The sequence below is a fragment of the Chiloscyllium plagiosum genome, chromosome 34 (genome assembly GCF_004010195.1).
Source record: "Chiloscyllium plagiosum isolate BGI_BamShark_2017 chromosome 34, ASM401019v2, whole genome shotgun sequence".
Lineage (NCBI taxonomy): Eukaryota > Metazoa > Chordata > Chondrichthyes > Orectolobiformes > Hemiscylliidae > Chiloscyllium > Chiloscyllium plagiosum.
In genome coordinates, this window is record NC_057743.1 from 25,654,871 (window position 1) to 25,673,945 (window position 19,075).

At 41.0% G+C, this 19,075-nt stretch overlaps 1 protein-coding gene across 1 annotated transcript in view; it reads left to right on the forward strand.

The window, feature by feature from the left end:
- The first annotated feature begins 1,778 nt into the window (after window positions 1–1,778).
- kcnab2a (potassium voltage-gated channel subfamily A regulatory beta subunit 2a) overlaps window positions 1,779–19,075 on the forward strand; it is a 265,891-nt gene continuing 248,594 nt past the window's right edge. The window contains exon 1 of the mRNA XM_043675966.1: window positions 1,779–1,851. The gene's annotated coding sequence lies outside the window, so the exon portion shown is untranslated. The remainder of the gene's footprint in view (window positions 1,852–19,075) is intronic.

Below are 19,075 nucleotides of genomic sequence, written 5' to 3' on the forward strand. Positions count from 1 at the left end.
GGGGAGGGAAGGGAAATATATCCTTAGTGGTGGGGTCTGTTTGGAGGTGGTGGAAATGACGAAGGATGATACGATGTATCTGGAGGTTGGTGGGGTGGTAGGTGAGGACCAGCTCCCAGGAGGACCAATTCCAATACCTAATGCATCCTAATGTATTTAATAGAAGTGTAATTAGACAAAATGATAGCCATGAAGAGGCAATTATTGAGACAGGTGACAAAGCTTTGTTGATCTTGAGGATTTTAGAAAGAAAAGATGGAGAATTTTGGGGAATTTTAGACTAAACCGCTGAGGAGTATACGCATTGTTATTAACGATAAAGGAAGGAAACAGTGGGTGCACAAAAGGCCAAAATTTGAGAAGTAGAACCATGTCTGAGGGGTGCAAGAGAAAGTAGGAGGAAAAAGAGGGAGAACAAATCATGAGGGAATCTAAACACTAGGTTAAGAATTTCAAATTTGAGATATTGGAAATGGAGAAACTCTAGACTGGCAAGCGTAGGTATGATGAATGCCTATTTCATATATATTCACTGCAGCTACAGATGACCTAGTCTTTACATTGGCCAGATACCTATCTTATAACCAAGAGAGCACTGAAGACTTTCAGATGGAATCCATTTAAATTTGAAACATTAACCCTATAGTTATAGCTGAATCCAAATTGCGTTTCCATCCAATGTCAACATGTAATTTTCATTTAGTATTTGTGACGGGCACAAATTAGAGATACAATCCAAAATTAATGCCCAGATTCTATGAAACATTGGGGAATTAGGGTGCATGTAATTGGCAGGCTTGCTAAATTGTAGTTTGGGAATAAAAGTAACCCATAATTTTAAATACACAAGGTTTTTCTGAATATTATTCCTGCTTTGTATATGACTGAAGCTTCAAATCTGAAGTACAAAGAATTGCACCAAACTGGTAAATATCAAAGCTGGGAAACTTATGTGACTATTGAACCTCACTGTTTTTATATCATGATTTTTACTCTCGACTAGCCCCTCTGGAAGTTTCTAATTTCTTGTTACCCCTTTTCAAACGAAGAACTTTTTTTTCTTGAGAATTTATTTTTAAACGTGTCAGCACTCTGGCCCTTTTATCTTGAATTACTTTGAAATAATGACTTGCATTCTTTTATTTGTATAACAAACAGCGTGCAAACTTCATCTTGTTCATGTTTAAGTGGTATTTATCTAGAGGAAAAGAAGGAAATTGAGATTCTCCAATCTCTACTAGGATGGGTTGTACAGCCCCGCTCTTTATCGTTTACAGAATGCCCATCTATTTATCATTCCTGTATTCTGAAGGCTAGTCAGTAACAGGAACGTAAGTAGGGCATTCCGCCTGTCGAGTCTGCTCTGACTTTCGCTTAGATCATAAGTATATAGCCACCTTCCTGTACGATACCCTTTTCTTTCTAAATGTCATTTAGTTTCCAAAAATCTATTGATACATATTCAAAGATTGATTTTACCGTCAATGACGAGTCAATAGTTTTTCTGCTGCTGATCCTTTTTTTTTTAACCTTTAAAATGAGTGAGGAAGATGAGCGTCCCGACCGATTTTCATTTTGACGTGAACCTTTGACAGCGGTCGGCCATTTCAACCCCGCCTCCGCGCGGCCTCCAGCTTCCCCGATCCACAACCGTCGTGGATCTGATTGGCAAGACGTCAGGTCCAACTAGGGGAAGGGGTCTCGCCGCAGCGGCGCGGGCCAGGACCAATGGCTGTGGTGCAGAGGCGGGACTTCCTGAGGGGGGGGGGCGGTGGGCAGCAGGTCCGGTTTGCGGGGCGGCGCGTGCTGGTACTGGGCAGAGGCGGCAAAAACAAGAGGAGAGCGTTGGAGGTACGTATCGGAGCGTGGTGGTCGTTAATAAATTAGAGCAAAAAAAAATGACCCAAACTCTTTAACCGCAGCATGAGCAAACGAAATTACAAATTAGAGTTGGCTATGATAAAACTCGGGTGAGAATAATTTTTTTTTCAAAAAGCAGCGGTGAAGAATAACTCATGCGTCGTATTTAACCCTAGCAGAGAGGAAAATCAAACCAGACTGAGATTTGAATACCCTGTCTTTTAATGCACGTTAGTAAATCGATGTCAAAGTGCTGTTATAACTCGCAGAATCGGGTGCTAGCGCCGGGGAGCATTGTGGTAAACACCGGTGGGCGATCAGCTCTACTCATCTCAAACATGGCATGCGTCTCGTTTATACAGTGCCCTGACTTCATCGTTTATTTGAGAGATAATCGGTTTAAAGCAATTCCGAAGGGGATTTATGATCTTTTAAAGATGTGGAGATGCTGCACGCTGGCGATTCATTTCCTCGGGCTGTGAATTGCGACATTACTGGCACCTGCGCGCTCTCAAATTTAAACGTTATTGGTTTAAAATGGACTTAGTTAAAAAGTTATTCAAATTGCATGCATTATACTGAGGCACGTTTATAAAACCGAATATCTATTTTAAAGATTTTTATTGGAATTTTTGCGGGGTAATTTAAAAGATTATGACGTACGATTCAAAATATTTTTTACGATTAAGAAATCCCGTGGGCAAGACTGATGTACCAACATAGGCCTTGACAATTAAAAGATTTTAAATGGCCATACAATCATCATGGTAGTATCTATGCTGACATTTCCCAGTTTAGGATTGCGAAAATATAGATTTTTTTTTTACAGGTTAAGTGGAGGAGATTATTAATTGACTATTGATATGTGCACGAGTAAAATTTTACAGGAATTGTTTTGACTAGTGGATTCAGAAACGTTGTTCTAATTTAGGCAAGGTGCTCCAACTTTTTGACAGGAATAGCTTCTAAAAGGATGTCTGTCTTGGTTGTCCAGTGACCTGAAATGTTGAATGGCGCAATGGTTCCTCTTGCAACGAATCTTAATGAGCAGGTCGATGTGCTTGTGGTCTGACATACACGGCCATAATCAGCCTCTGGGTCATCCCTCATCTTTTAATTATAATGTAGGTGGTCACATCATCCATACACAGTTGATATGGATGGACTTAAACATGGGGCCTGACGACTTAAGGCTAGAACAACTGAAGCAGTATGTGGCAGCAAGATTGATTTGTAGTATCTTCAGTGCTGTGTTGGCTTCAGAACTATTGGGTTAGGAAAAGGAAAGTTAACTAAATGTTAAGGAAACCGGATGATACACAATTCTGATGTTCACTACAAAGGAACTTTGTGCTAATACACTCAATAATGTGGATGCAGTATAGGCCTATTTTGAAAGGATGAGACAAAAGCAAATTGTTGGAAAAACCTCAGTTCTGGCAGCACCTGTGGAGAGAAAGCAGAGTTAATAGTGTGAGTCCAATGACCCTTCTTCAAAACTCAAGTCAGATTTCCAGCATCAGTAGTTTTATTCTATAGGGAAGATTCATTTTGCTCAGTGAAATGAGTGTTAGCACTATATCATGGTTTTCTTTTTCACTTACACTTAAAGGATTACCTTCCACTTGTGCATAACTATCCATTTGCAATTCTTTGAGTATCTGTATATTTTCCTACCAAGGAGCTCTGATTCTTTTTCTAGTGGTGGAGAGGAGGGTGGAACGGATAGGTGGGAGGGAAGATGGACAGGTCATGAGGGTAGTGCTGACCTGGAAGATAAGATCTGGGGGTAAGGTGGGGGGAGGGAAATGAGGAAACTGGTGAAGTCCACATTGATGCCAAGGGGTTGAAGAGTTCCATAGTGGAAGATGAGGCATTCTTCCTTCAGGTGGTGAGGGAGTGGCAGTGGAGGAGGCCCAGGACCTGCATGTCCTCGGCAGAGTGAGAGGGAGAGTTGAAATGTTCAGTCACGGGGCGGTGGGGTTGATTGGTGCAGGTGTCCCAGGGATGTTCTCTGAAGCAGAGGGTAAGTGAGTTTTACTCACAAGGAGTGCATTATTGTTGGAACAATACCAGAGGCAATAGCCTAACCCAGGAAAGACCTGTCTCAGAAGTCAATTTGGCAAGTTTAGTTTTCATTGTCTGGTTACAAAGCTCCGCGAGCCCTGCAGCCTGTGGGCGATGAGCACGATGAAGTTGTTGGCAGATATCAAAATGAAAGCATAATTGCTCTTTAATATCACTAATAAATTGAGGACCATTGTCAGAAGACAGGCAGAAAGGAATACCAAAGCAGGAATAATTTCTCTGAGTAAAACATTTTTAACGGTGTTGGAAGTGGGGTAAGCTTCGTTTAGAAAAAAACTTCCACAGTGACCAAAACATACTTATTCTGCTGAAACCTGTTTTGGGAGCAGGGGCACAGTTAAAAGGTCCGAGATGAGCTGGCGGTGAGAAATGGGAGTACCTGAAGACATCAAAAACCCTCTCTTTTTTTCTGGAGCTAAAAAAATCATGCACCATTCTGAAAGCATAGCAGGACTTGGTGTAAATGTTAATATGAAGGCCAGTCCTGAGGGCTCAGGCATGGATCGGGGTAAAACGTTCAGCTTGTTGGGCAAGAAAGGGAATCTCAAAAGAAGCTGATTCCAGGACGGAGCCATGGTTATCAACTATTGTGTAGCCTAAGAGGCGAGTACCTATATGGTCAGTAGAAGAACCACCTTCAGTGAACATTTTAATATCAGGGTCTGGGATGGGAGCATTGGAACGAGCTGGATGAATTTGGATGTCCTCATTTGATGAGGAGAAAACAGTCATGATCTGGAGTGGGTAATGGTGATGAGGGATGTGCAAGGAAATCGGCAGGATTAATGGTGGTAGAGTACTTAAAGGTCAGTTGGGTTGTTGAGGAGGTAAATCTCATAATGGTTTTGGTGAGCAGCAGTCAACTGTTGAGTTTGCAATTGTCCTAACAGGGCGATCACTTCATGAGAACTTCAGGACAATGTCCTGCTGAAGTGTGAGGTTTTCTGCAGACTGTAAACTAAGATAAATAGCAGAATGGATCTGAGTAAAACGGGGATGTCCGAAGGCAAGAGTCAAGTTTAGTAGCGAAATCGGCAACTGGATGGTGTCGATCTCCATGTAGCTGTGTGAGACCTGAGGAAGCACAGTCATCCAGAATAGTGCACTAAAGTTGGAAAGGTCTGTCAGAGAGGGGTCTTCTCAAAGCTAGAACTTGTGACAAGGTTTGTTTAAGTTCGCCTAAGGCTTGCTTTGCTTCTTAGGAGAGCTCGAAGGCCCCTTCGTGGGAAGTAAAAGGTGTCAACATCTTAACGAGGAGAGCAGTGTTCGGGATCCATTGTCGGCAGAAGTTGACCATGCCTAGCCACTAGCGAAGCTTTTTCGCAGTTGTTGGGATTGGGAAGTTGACAATAGGATTGATGTGGCTCTGTTCAAGAGAGCGTGAATCAGCTGACAGAATGAAACCTAGAAACTTTACCTGGCATCGTGCAATTGAGACCTTTTTGAGAGAGACAACACAGCCCAGATGTTTCAGATAGTTGAGGAGGACGACAACATCGGAGCAATTTGACCCTTTATCTAGATGGGTCTACATATTGGATCAGTGCAAACCCACCTGTGAGGGTGAGAGACCACAATTGTTTCTGTAAGACCTGAGAGAAAAAGGTTGGAGAATGTATGAAGCCTTGAGGTAGTTGGATCCACATCAACTGACTGTCTTCATGAAGAGGCAGAGAGAAAAAAGCATGTTGCAGTGAAAAATTTAGTGTTTGATGGTACTGCGATTAGAATATGAGCTGGATTTGGGACCAGGACATGAAGATGCTGTACAATAGTGTTGATAGCTCTTAAGTCTTGAACCAGTCTATACTGGTCTGACATGCCAGGTTTTAGGACACCCGTAATTGGAGTGTTACAGGGAGATTGGCAAGGGACCAAGATGCCTTGGCGGAGAAAGTCATCAATCAGAGCAATGAGGCTCGGTATCACCTGTTGTTTCAGCAGATATTGGCGGATGGATGGTAGAGTAACATTTGGTTTTAGAGCGATCTGAATGGGTTTACAATTCCGTAAGTCCGACATGAGAGGATGTTTCAGCTCGTACATCAGGGTGGACATCCTGACTTTCATGGTGCAGGAGTGTGGCACTGAGAGGTAGGATTTGAGCAATAGAGGATAATCATCCCTCCTTGGATTGTTTGTAGATGATAGCAGTGTGGATCAGCTCTGGTGGTTGCACAGTGGACCAAAGGGCCCAGGTCTTTAGCACGAGAAGGCAGATTGACCTTCTGGGTGATGTGAGGGGCTGGGGTATCTGCCTGTTTCCAAAGGTGAGTGGGTGTGTGAACGTAATCTGCTTCACCCTCCGGCCTGGTGACCCGTGCCAGGATCTGTATAGTGCATTCAATACCATTAAAATCCCTGAAAAAACATTCAAGGGATTGGTCTTGGTCTGGCCGACTGTAAGTAAGGGCGACATGACTTCCAGAACTTTGGGTGTCAAGGTCAAGTGACTACCATTGGGGTTTAGTCGACACGTACAGTTGGCGTTCACCTGAGTCCTAATCAAGTTGGACACCATCAGGGGAACAGGCATTTTGACTTGAAAGGCACATAGCAGATCTCGTCCCATTATGTTGCAGGATAATGTGGTAGTAATCACAAAGCGGTGGTCCAGGGAATAGCCTTGGAAATAGACAGGGACTGGATGAGAAACTGGATAATGATGGGTTTCTCCTCGGAAGCTAGATAATTTTTGGGTTGTCTTAGAAATTGGAAGGTTCATGTCAGATTTCGCGAGGACATTGAAGCTCCTGTAATCAGAAAGGAATACCATCTGTTTTCAACTTTAAGAAAGACTGTAGGTTCCTGCTTGCAGGACACAGACTTCAAAGAAAAGTTCCTTAGTCATTGGGAAAAAGCATTATTTTGCAAAAAATTAGTGAGTCGTCCTCTGCCTCTTGCTTGTGTCAAACGGTGATTATTATTAGGGAGTTTCCCCCAGTTGTCATAAGGGTCCTGAAGGTAACTTTCATATCTGCCTCCCCCCTGTTGTCCTTTAGGGCAATTAGACGCCCAGTGAAAAGGGTAGCAACAAATAAAGCAGCCTTGCGTTGGGCAGTGATGAACCCAGTGATATGGGTTGCCACAATTGAAACAGCTCTGAGGAAGTTATCTGGGAGGGACCGCCCCCAGCCATGTCCATGAATGTGACCTCGAAAGGGTGAAGGACTGCTACTGCAATGCATAGGTAATTGTTAAGTCTCTTCCTGGACAACAAATTCACACTTTACGCAGGTCGGCACCTTGTCTTTGCTCTGATGTTTCCATTAAGCCATAACGGAACGAAGAAGTTGATTGGGATTACCGTCGACCCAGTTCAGGTTATTTGTCTTAACTGCAATGGTGACAGAGAGCGGCAGACAGTTCAATAACATAGCTATATTTAGCATTAACAACATGGAAATTCAAAGCCTGATCTCCAGAATAGGATTCATAACATTCTCGAAAGCATTCAAGAAAGTCTTCAGCAGATTCCTTACTTTTAAGGGCGAAGTTCGAGGATACTAGTAAGGTCAATAGGTTTTGCCAGTATGGAGGATGTAGCAGCAAGGATATCATCCTGTCACTGCTGATCCTGAGCCACAGCGTTGGCGAGGGCAGCAAAATCATTATAACCAACACGTTCAGTGAAACGGGCATATTCATACGGGTAAGGAACTGTCGAAGAAGAGCCCAAAAATCTTGGGCAGTGCCATCGTAAACTTTAATCGTGGTGTTTAGGAAATCAACAACCTATTGGGGAGCTTGTGGCGATCCAGAGCATTACTGAGAATAGAAATAATTTCATGGGCTTCCAAGGGCAGTAAACATAGAGGCATTTTGACTGGCAGCGCCAGTCTGCGGATTCGTGGGTTCTCTTATAGGGAGCATGCCTGGATCGGGTATTTCATCTCCCGAGTCCTCAAGAGAGATTCAATAGGGTTTCTGATTGTTGGATAAGTTGTGGCAAAGCACGGTGAGACTTTTTAGAGGATTGGCGAGATCTCCATTTCAGTTGATTGCGAGTTATTCCAAGCAACAGGGTTGGTAAACTGAGGAGGGAGTGGTGGAAGAGGCGTGGCTACGGCAGCAGCGTATGTCTGAGGACGAGCTACAGCTGCCAAACTAACGGGAATCTGAGAGTCTGAGGAAGCGGCAATAGTGGGGGTGAATCCAGGTGGGAGAACGACGGGGGAACAATGGGGATTTGAGAATGAGCAGCAACAACAGCTTGATAAGCAGGAGGTTGAATAATATGTGGGAAAGGGGTTAGGGCTGGGGGCGCTTGACTTGCCGATGTAGCAGGGACTGGAATAAATGGGGGGGGAGGGAGTGCATTAAGAGCTGCTTGCGGGTTAGGTGGGGGTGGGGGAGGTGGTGCCAGTGGAAGGCGCAGATAGGAAACACCAATCATCTAAATCTGAATTTTCTTTGTCTCCCGGAACCAAACCAAGGCCAACCATCGAACTGCACAGTTCTTTTTGATTATCAGTCACCAGTGGCTACTTTTTGTTTATGTCTATGTTTGACTCGAGCACATTCATTTTTGAGGGCCTCAATAGATTTCATGGACTGTCATTGGTTTATTCAGTTCCCAATTTGGTGGTAGTATCTTCCCATGAACAGAAAACTGATTCTTTGTAGCTTTCACAACAAAATTGCTGTCACAGTTCAATCAATTCTTTCGATTTTTGAGCCCAAATTTGGTCGCCAAATCAATTACTGGGCTGATTTAACCAATTGAGTATGTTTAGGGCTGTTCAGTGGCCACTGCTCATCACCTAATGTCTTATTTAAGGCGCCAGAATGTTTTCACAGGCTTTCAAACTTTTCCAGACACTTTTCACATAGTTTCATCAATGAAGAAGACAGATCTTCTGTCTTGTCTATATTATTACTTATTGAATAGTGAAGATCTTAAGTCGGGATGATAAAACAGCCTTGTTTTATAATCGCGATTTAAGATTTTCACTATTCAATAACCTAACAACAAAACTAATGACTTCCGTAAACCTTTCTGAACTTTCTAAAAATCCTCAACAGTCTCGTTATAATGTATCACGATACTTTCTTTCTTCATCTTTCGCAGGACAATTTGGAAATCAATTTCAACAACCATTCGATTGTATCTGAGTCTCCGACTCATTTTGAAGTACTTCCTTATGCAGGTTCCCGACCTGTTAGTGGGAGTCCCCGACTCCTTTTTTTTTAATGAATTCTTACTAGGACTGATTCTTTTCAGGCTGGACTTAGACGATAGACAGTGAGGGGTTGAGTCAACTGCAACTTGAATGCAAGGAAAACCAAATGGAGAAAATACTCAGTCTGGCCGGCCGATTCCTCTACACTCAATATTGGAGGACTTGAGGCTCTTACACCACTGTCCGTACCGAATCAGAGTCACGGCACCAGATGAAAATCTGGGCCCCTGCAGGGTGTCTCTGTTCCGAGATCGGTCAATAAACACTCTCAATCTGTCTGGCTTCTAAGACTTCACTCTTTAATTTTCACACGGCGGGGCACAGAGTGCCCAGAAACAGAGGTTAAAAACCTCCGTGTTCCTCAGAGGAGCAGTGCACCTGGCTGAAGACAAAGACATTTTTATACTTTTATTAAAGAAGGGTAGAGGCTGTGATCGCATAGTACATTCAAATAATTACCAATCAATATGTGATATCACTTTATTTGACAGTTCTTTGGTTCAATGAATGATATTTCCTGGGAACCAACTTTGTTTTCCAACACTCAGGCCACCTTATATCACTAACTGAGCCATTGCACCTGCATCTGAAGGTCAGCTAGGATGGCCAGTAATTTTTGGTCTTGGTTAGTTATTTCTGTGCTGTAAAGGTAGCATGGTCTGTTAATCTTTATTGAAGCAGACTATGGTTAATCAATTATGCAACTATAGCAGAATTAGCAGTTAGTAACTTAAAAGCCATTTTATGCAGCTGTAGCAGATTTGTTAATTTGCACCGACAAGCCATTTTATTGGCGCCTAAGTTATTAAGAGCATCTGTTAGGTGGTTGTTCCTGACAACAACTAGTTACCTCAGCCTCTTTCAGGTCCTTACTGTTAAGAGGTGCAGTGCTTTCTCTTATTAAAACCTCTCGTTACTCAGAACTGGCAAGCATGTAATTTTTTTGTGCAGGACCTTTTCAAGCCGCCACAATGAAATACTTTTGGGTGATATACTAAAAAAAGCTATAAAAGACCAACACAGTAAAAACCAATGTGATTGAGAAACACAACACGTTTGGCAGTGTTTGGAGAGAAAGACAGTAAATGTTGTAATTCCAATGGATCTAACATTTCCCATTAAAACAATGTACCGAATACACGCTTTGAGGCATTCATTGTGTGGCCTTATAATGTATAAAATGGACCAATTCAGGAAAGAAACCTCTAGAATGTTTTTGATTTCCTAATGCAGCCAAGCAGAATGGCAACAGTTGGATTCCAACCAATTGATATTTCATTTAACAAAAGTAGTCTTCTGTTGAAACTCAAGTTCACTTTTGACATGTAAATTCATTGTGTAATTCCATAGTATATTTAAAATACAGAGACTGCAGTTGTGTCATTGGAATCTAACCTGCACTGACTGGTCAGTCTTTTAATTTGAATTATCCAATCAGCATCTATACATTTCCTTCACCTTAAACCCTCAATCATGTCTATATTGTCTTTTTTAAAAATAGATATCCTGACAATTAGACTTAAGACTGTATATCATTTAGTTGACTTCCTATTCCAATGCTCCAGCATCTATCCTTTGCTATCACTGGAAACAAAGCTAATACTAAATGCATATTGTATTGAAATGTTCATGCTGACATTGATTTTTACTGTGTTGTAGGTCACACTTCACAGGGCATGTCTTCTGCTGCCTTGTCCTGTAGGCCAGTTTGGTCTTTGTTTCCATTTGAAATGCTGAACAGCCTGGCAAGTTAAATATCTTGAGAGATGTAATATTTCACTTGGCTCTAGGTCACATTGGTTTAACAAGAATTGACTACAGTGGAGTGATAGTTTAGTTTCGTTTTCCCAATGTTAATTTATGACAATGTGGAATAATTTCTTGTTGGAGATTAAGTCTTTGCTGAGTAAATAGGTCTCAGTTGTTCATAATGCCTTTTAGTAGTGTTACAACTTTTTCCTAAATTACAGCATTAACAAAAGTGTTTTATTGACTGTAAAGTGTTTTGGTATGCCCCAGGAAGAACCGTACTAAAAAGCAAATGATTAAGTGCAGAAGCTTAACGAAATGTTAGTGGCATCTGAAAGACAATATACTGAAGGGTGAAAGGGCTTGTGGTATAATAGCATCTAGGCCAGAAAGTCTGGGTTCGTGACCTACTTGATATGCACCATAAAATAGCTGAACAAGTTGATAAATTTAAAAAGGTGGAGACTTTGCATCAACTTTAATGTTGAGTTTTTCCAATGGTTACACTATGGTCACTTCTGGGCACCACATTTAAAGATTGCTTTGGACCAGGTGTAGGACAGATTCACCTGAGGACATGTTGCTCAAGTAAAGTTTGGATTGAGTTTGATTTAAATAAACCTAATTGAGATTGTCCAAATGTTTAATCAATCAAAAAGTATTGCAAATGCTGGCGGAAATAAAACAGAGTCTTGTCAGCGTCTGTGAAGAGAGAAACAGTTGATGTTTTAAGTCTAGTGTGACTCTTCAGAAAAGAAGTTCTGAAGAGTCATGTTAGACTTAATGTTGAAACATTCGATAGATATAGATAAACTACATCCTGTGATAGAATTCAAAATAAGAGAAGAGATCTTAAAAACTTACAACTAAATTATTCAGAGGCGATGACAAGAAACAGCACTTCATACACAAAATTAATCTGAAAATGTTCTCCCAAACAACTGTGTGGACAGAGCAAATGAAATTTAACAACTGTTATTGTTAGGCAAGATGTGGAGATGCTGGTGTTGGACTGGGGTGGACAAAATTAAAAATCACAGAACACCAGGTTATGGTCCAACAGGTGTATTTGGAAGTGCCTGTGCTAGCTTTCAGAGCGCCGAAAGCTAGTACTTTCAAATAAACCTGTTGGACTATTACTTGGTGTTCTGTGATTTTTTTAACATGGTTAGGCAAGGTAATAAAGACTTTGGAACCAGTACTGGGTAAGGCAGCACTTGCTGACACCCAGGATCTTGTCCTCGAGCAGTGATCAATCTTAAATATATGTTAATTTTGTTAGTTATTTCTTTTACAACTCAAAAAAAAATAGATTAATAGAAAATAAACAAAAGTCAATTATTGGATCATTGATGTCAGCAAATATTGTGTGGATAAATGGGTATGTGGTACATATTAGACACCATCTAATTGTATGAGGAAACAGGATCAAAGAGTGAATGTTCATAATACCTGATGAATAGAGAATCTCCTCTCAAGTTCTTGAATGTGTTGTTGCCTCCTAAGTCCATATATTTCTTTCTCACAATTACAAGCAGGATTCTGCCTTAGTTTAAGGTCATAATTGACATTCTGTGTAACTGTGATATGGCAAGTTTTCTCCAATTTGTAACTTAATATTTGACTATATCTTCCTTCTCCACACAAGCTTTTAGCCATTTCTGCTGCAGCACCTAGACTGTCTACTTCCATTTCTAATTGCCTGACTCCAAACCTTCCTTAACTCAGCTGCTGAAACTCTCATTCATGTCAAAAGATCAGAGACTATTCAAATACTTTTTAAATACATGACCCCTTATTCAGAGATCGTATCCTCTGGTCCCATATTCTTCCACAAAAGGGAGGAAACAACCTTTCTGTATGTTTACCCTTTCAAGTCTCAATCTTGTATGTTTCAATAAGGTCAACTCTCATGCTTCTTCATTCCAGTGAGTATAGGCCCAATTTACTCAATTTCCTCATAAGGCAGTCCCTCCATACCTGCTATCAGTCAAGTGGACCTTCTTTGAACTGCCTGCATTGTTGATGTTTTTCCTTAGATTAAAAAGGGTTGCTCAAAACAGTTCGCAGTATTCCACTTGAGGTTTGTCTAGTGTCTTGCAAATGCTTTACCAAAAGCCCCTTGACTTAGTAAGTTTGGAATGGTGTTAGTGTCTTTCATAGTGAAGATGGATGGATTTTTAAAAATTTAATTGGTCAGTTCCTAGTTTTCGTTCCCCTAGCTTTACTCTAAAGGGGCGGGTGTTAATGATGGCCTCTTTATAAATTTAAAGAAGCTCATACTTTACAGTTTTATTTTACTTGCCAATTTGCCCTTGGTTTATTTTCTTTTTTTGGAGGTCATCTTTTCTTGTATTTTTCAAATAAATACTTGCTCAGTCCTCCGGCTTAGCACTAACCTTCGCCACATTGATGTTATCCTTAATTTCTTTGGTCAAGAATAGTTGGTTTATCCCCTTCCTTGAATCCATTTTTCTCTCTGGAATATCTTCAAGAATCATTGTTTTCTTAAACACCTACCATTGTCCAATAATGGTCTTTTCTGCTAAGTTCCTTTTTCTAATTTACTTCAGCCAACTTCTGCCCTTATTCCTTTATAATTATCCCATAATCATCCCATATAGGTATAGCATAGATTTTTGACCCAGGTTTTTCATGACAACTGAAACGTTAAATTCTACAATGTCATAGTCACTGTTTTTAAAACAAAATTAATTAAACTGGCTTTGCCTGATCCCTGGTAGAATTCACAACAATGTTTGAGAGAATTGTCCCCACAATATTCTTTGTGGCTGCCTCTGCCAGTTTCATTTTCCTAATCTATGAAAAAGGATGAAATCAACCATGATTAGTGTACTTTTTAATTAAACATGCCCTCATCATATTTTAACTTTTTTCTATCCTGCAGAACAACTTCTTAGTCCTATGGACTACTCCCACCAGTTTCATCTTCCTTTTTCTTAAAAATTCAATCTTACGGATCCTACATGTTCCAATCAAAAATCATTTTATGCTATTGTACTTATTTCAGCCTGGGCGAAAAATCCCATACTCTTCTTCTCATTTCTGTTTCTATCTTCATGTAATCGTGTCTCCACAATGGCTAGAAAAATATGCTAATTAATATGTGCCATTAATTTATTGTTCCAAATACTTTGCACATTTAAGAGCCATTAAACTTTGCCTTTTTACTATTTGCTATCACCTTTGACCCTATTTGTTTTTGCTGGTTTGTTCATTTTCATCCTTCCTATTCCATCAAATCCTTTTGCTTTGTAAGGCCAAGTGTTCCCTTTCCTCCTCTAATTAGTTTAAAGCCCTCTGTATAGCCTGAGTTTTTCAACTGGACACTGAATCCACCATGATTCGGGCAGAGCCTGTCCCACTGGAATATTTCCCTCCCCTCCTCTATCAGCTGCCCCACAAACAAACCTATTCCTCTCGTATCAATCTCCTGACCTGCTGTGCTGTTCCAGCAATAAAGTTTCAGCTCACCACTGGAATAATAGCCTTCCTCTCTTGTGCTGGTGCCCCACAAACAAACCTATTCCTCTCGTATCAATCTTTGAAACACTCATTTTAACTTTTTAAATTTTATCTCCTAATTGTTTAGAGTCTTTCAGCAGACCTCTCAGTCCAATGCCATTGGTAGGACTAATGAACTACAACTGGATGCTTCTCCTCTCATTCCCATTTTCCTTTCTAGTCCTGAAGAGATGCTCTTACCATGGCATCAGCAAGCAACAGTCTTTTGAACACATTCGTCCCCAGTTAACAATGTCCTGTATTACATGCCGAATGGCGCACCATATCATGACACATGGTCAATTTCCTATTCCTCCTGCAATCATAGAGTCATAGAGATGTACAGCATGGAAACAGACCCTTTGGTCCAACTTGTCGATGCCATATATCCTAAATTAATCCAGTCCCCATTTACCAATGTTTGGCCCATATCCCTCTAAACCTTTCTTATTCCCATCCAGATGCCTTTAAATGTTGTAATTGTGCTGGCCTCCACCACTTCCTCTGACAGCTCATTCCATACACGCACCACCCTCTGTGTGGAAAAAGTTGCCTGTTCCGTCCCTTTTTAAATCTTTCCCCTTTCACCCTAAACCTCTGCCCTTTAGTTCTGGACTCCCGCAACCTTGGGAAAAGACCTTGTCTATTTACCCTATCCATACCCCTCATGATTTTATAAACCTCTATAAGATCACCCCTCAGCCTCTGATGCTCCAGGGAAAACAGCCCCTGCCTGTTTAGCCTCTCCCTATAGCTCAAATCTTCCAACCTTGGCAACATCATCATAAATCTTTTCTGAACCCTTTCAAGTTCCACAACATCCTTCTGATAGGAAGGAGACCAGAATTGTAAACAATATTCCAAAAGTGGCCTAACCAATGTCCTGTACAGCCACAACATGACATCCCAACTCCTATACCCAATGTTTTGATCAATAAACGAAAGCATATCTAACGCCTTCTTCACTATTTTATCTACCTGTGACTCCAGTTTCAAGGAACTATGAACCTGCACTCCAAGGTCTCTTTGTTCAGCAACACTTCCCAGGACCTTACCATTAAGTATATAAGTCCTGCCCTGATTTCCCTTTCCAAAATGCAGCACCTCACATTTATCTAAATCAAATTCCAACTGCCACTCCTCAGCCCATTGGTGCATTTGATCAAGATCCCATTACACTCTGTGGTAATCTCTTTCGCCGTCCAGTACACCTCCAATTTTGGTTTCATCTGCAAACTTACTTCCTAAACCTCCCATGTTCACATCCAAATCATTTATATAAGTGATGAAAAGCAGTGGACCCAGACCGATCCTTGTGGCACTGCACTGGTCACAGGCCTCCAGTCTGAAAAGCAACCCTCCAGCACCACCCTCTGTCTTCTACCTTCGAGCCAATTCTGTATCCAATTAGTTCTCCCTGTATTCCATGAGATCTAACCTTACTAACCAGTCTACCATGAGGAGCCTTGTCAAATGCCTTGTTGAAGTCTGTATAGATCCATATCCATTGCTCTGCCCTCATCAGTTCTCTTTATTACTTCTTCAAAAACCTCAATCAAGTTACTGGGATGTGATTTCCCACATACAAAGCCATATTGATGATCCCTAATCAGTCCTTTCCTTTCCAAATACATGTAAATCCTGTCCCTTTGGAGTCCCTCCAACAATTTGCCCACCACTGATGTCAGGCTCACCGTCCATATTTTCCTGGCTTTTCCTTACTACCTTTCTTAAATAGTGGCACATTGTTAATCAGCCTTCAGTCTTCTGCACCTCACCTGTGACTATTGATGATCCAAATATCTTAGCAAGGGGCCCAGCAATCACTTCCCTAGCTTCCCACAGAATTCTGGGGTACGCCTGATCAGGAGAAAGTGAGGACTGCAGATGCTGAATAGTCAGTCAAAAATGTGATGTATCCACCTTCACGTGTTTTAAGATATCCAGCACTACCATCTCTGTAATATGGACATTTTTCAAGATGTCACCATCTATTTCCCCACAGAGACCTAAGGTTGTAAGAGCTCCTTAACTGTTGGATAATTGCAGCGGCTAAGGCTCCTTGAAAGCTACTCCTTGGTCCCCATACTTGCTTACCCTCCAGTCACATACACCAGTTTCTGATCATAGGCAAAATTTGAATTGCATGATGACGGTGTCACTATCTCCAGAAGAAATGTCTGCGGTAACTTCCTCCTCCCTGATGTGAGGATGTCTATAGCTTACACTCCAGCTCAACTTATCTAAAGTTGCTCAAACTGGAAACGCTGGAGATGAGTGCACTCTGGATCAACTGGTTATCCAGCAGTTACCATTTGCTGCAGTAGCACTAATCATCTGACCCACCATCTTTGCCATATTTTATTAATCATCAGCATCCTTGCTCTTTACACTTTATTATAAATCTTTTTTATGCCAGTATCACTCATACTTAAGCTATTTTTAAGGGGGAAAATCTCCTAAAAACAAACTAAGGACCTTACTATTGCATCATAAATCTTTTCTGAACCCTTTCAAGTTCCACAACATCCTTCTGATAGCACTCGTTAATCAGTTGCTTTGTTGAGGCAAAATCAACCAAACATCTCTTCCCTTCCTCTGCTTAACTCCAGAATCCTATAGCAAGCTGGCTATTTATATGTGCTCCCAACAAAGCAAATCTATTTGAGTTACTCAATGAGCATCCAATTTCAGCTTAATTAATCTGCTCTTTCACTGCATTCTGAATCTGGTTTCCAGCATCTGCAGTCATTGTTTTTACCTCGCTCTTTCACTGCAACCTTTTAGAAGAAAAATCTTTGTGGACCATGTTTATATCCGTGTTTGCACTCCCTTTTGAGTAATTTGAAAAATCTTTTTTGCTTTTGGTTGCCCTTCAGCCCCATGCTCCTGATCTTTCGGACATTCAGTGAAAAGGGATGTGGGCAGATCGGAGGATATCCTTGTGGGTCTCTTCCTGGGTTTGGTCAAGCAGCTAAAACAGGTCCAGGCAGTGGACTGTGGAGGGGGATCATATCTGCTGACTATCAGCCCCTGTTTGGTTATGTTCATACACAATATCCCTGGAAAAGGAACATCCAGTGTCCGTCAATGCAATTGATGCCTTCAGAGAGAGGTGGGCACTGTGTGGGGTACAGTGCTTTATCTCTCCTTCCAGCTCTGTTTTGATGTAGTTCCTTCCTACTCTCTCTACCAGCCCACAGGTTTTGATGGTTTGCATTGTTCATAGTGGGCTTCGTTTTTAAATATTAAATTGGCTGCAAGGATATTTTACTGGTGGGGGTTACTAGTTTTGAAAACAAAAAGAAAAATTAGCTTAAGGCTCATAGCTAAAGGCTATTATGACACAGTGGAAATATATTTGCAAGCAAGGAAGCCTGAGACATGCTTCAGAGGTGTCGAATAATATCTCTAACCAGGTTGATTAGAAAATATTCAAGGCTGGTAGCTACGGAATTTAAGCTGTTGATTTCAATTACAAGCTAAATTAGGGTTGTACAAATAGTGTAGACTTTCCTAACCAACAACTACATGCAGTCCTTTTAGCCAGACTTCCATTATGCTGATCCCATTAAACTCTATTCCCATTAATGTTCATGAAGCTTGATTCATCCATCACCCCTATCTTGTGACCTGTGCTAATTTCCACTCTGACAATAGTCTAATTTTTAAAATTCTCATCATTTTAAAGTTCCTTCAAGGCCCTGCCTCATCTTATGTCTGCAATCTCCTTAAGCCCTTAGAGCCTTTGAGATTTATGTGCTCCTTCAGTTCTGGCATCTTGTACATCCCTAATTTCAATTGCTCGACCATATTTTCATCTGCCTTGGCCCTCACCGCTGGAACTGCCTTCCTCAATGTCACCACCCTTTCTCCCCCATTTTGTCATCTTCTAAGGTGTTTCTTAAAGCTTTTGGTCATCTGTCCTTCTGTGGATTGGTAGTATGTTTTTAATTAAATGCTCTTTTTATGCACCTTGAGCCATGTTGCTATATAATGCAAGACGTTGTAGAATTACCAGAAGTAACTAAGTGATTACAGCCAAGATTGAAAAATATGATAATTGTATGACCCAAAATACTGGATTATGTAACGTTTTCAACAAACTGGGGAACATGATGGTGCGGTTTATTGAGATGCTAAATTACTATGTAGTGAATTTGTATTAAAAGCCTTTCACAGATTGAATTCTTGATTTTCGCTATGGAATAAGTGAAACAAAAAAGCAAGTGCTTGTTTGCAGTTGCTTTGACACTTCGCAATCTTAGACTGGCTTATACAACAGACATAGAAATGGGTGGTTTTCAAAGACTCTTGCGTGGGACGTGAGCTTTGTTGGCAGTGCCAGTATTTGTTACCAATTACTGCATACAGAAGGTAGTGAGCTACCTTCTGGAATAGCTGCAATCCGTCTGGTGCAGGTACACCCACAGAGCTGTTTGCGAGAGAGTTCCAGGATTCTGATCCACAATTCTGATTGTGGATGAAGTGAAACATAATTTAAAGAAAGATGATTCCTTATTGTCACAAAAAAAACAAGTTTAATGCCGCTCAAAGATTGTCCCTGTTTGGTACACTTTGTCCACCTCTTTGCATCATGGGCCATATTTAACTTGCAATGAAATGTTTTGGAAAGATAAAGTTTGGCACAATATTGAGCATGAATTTCA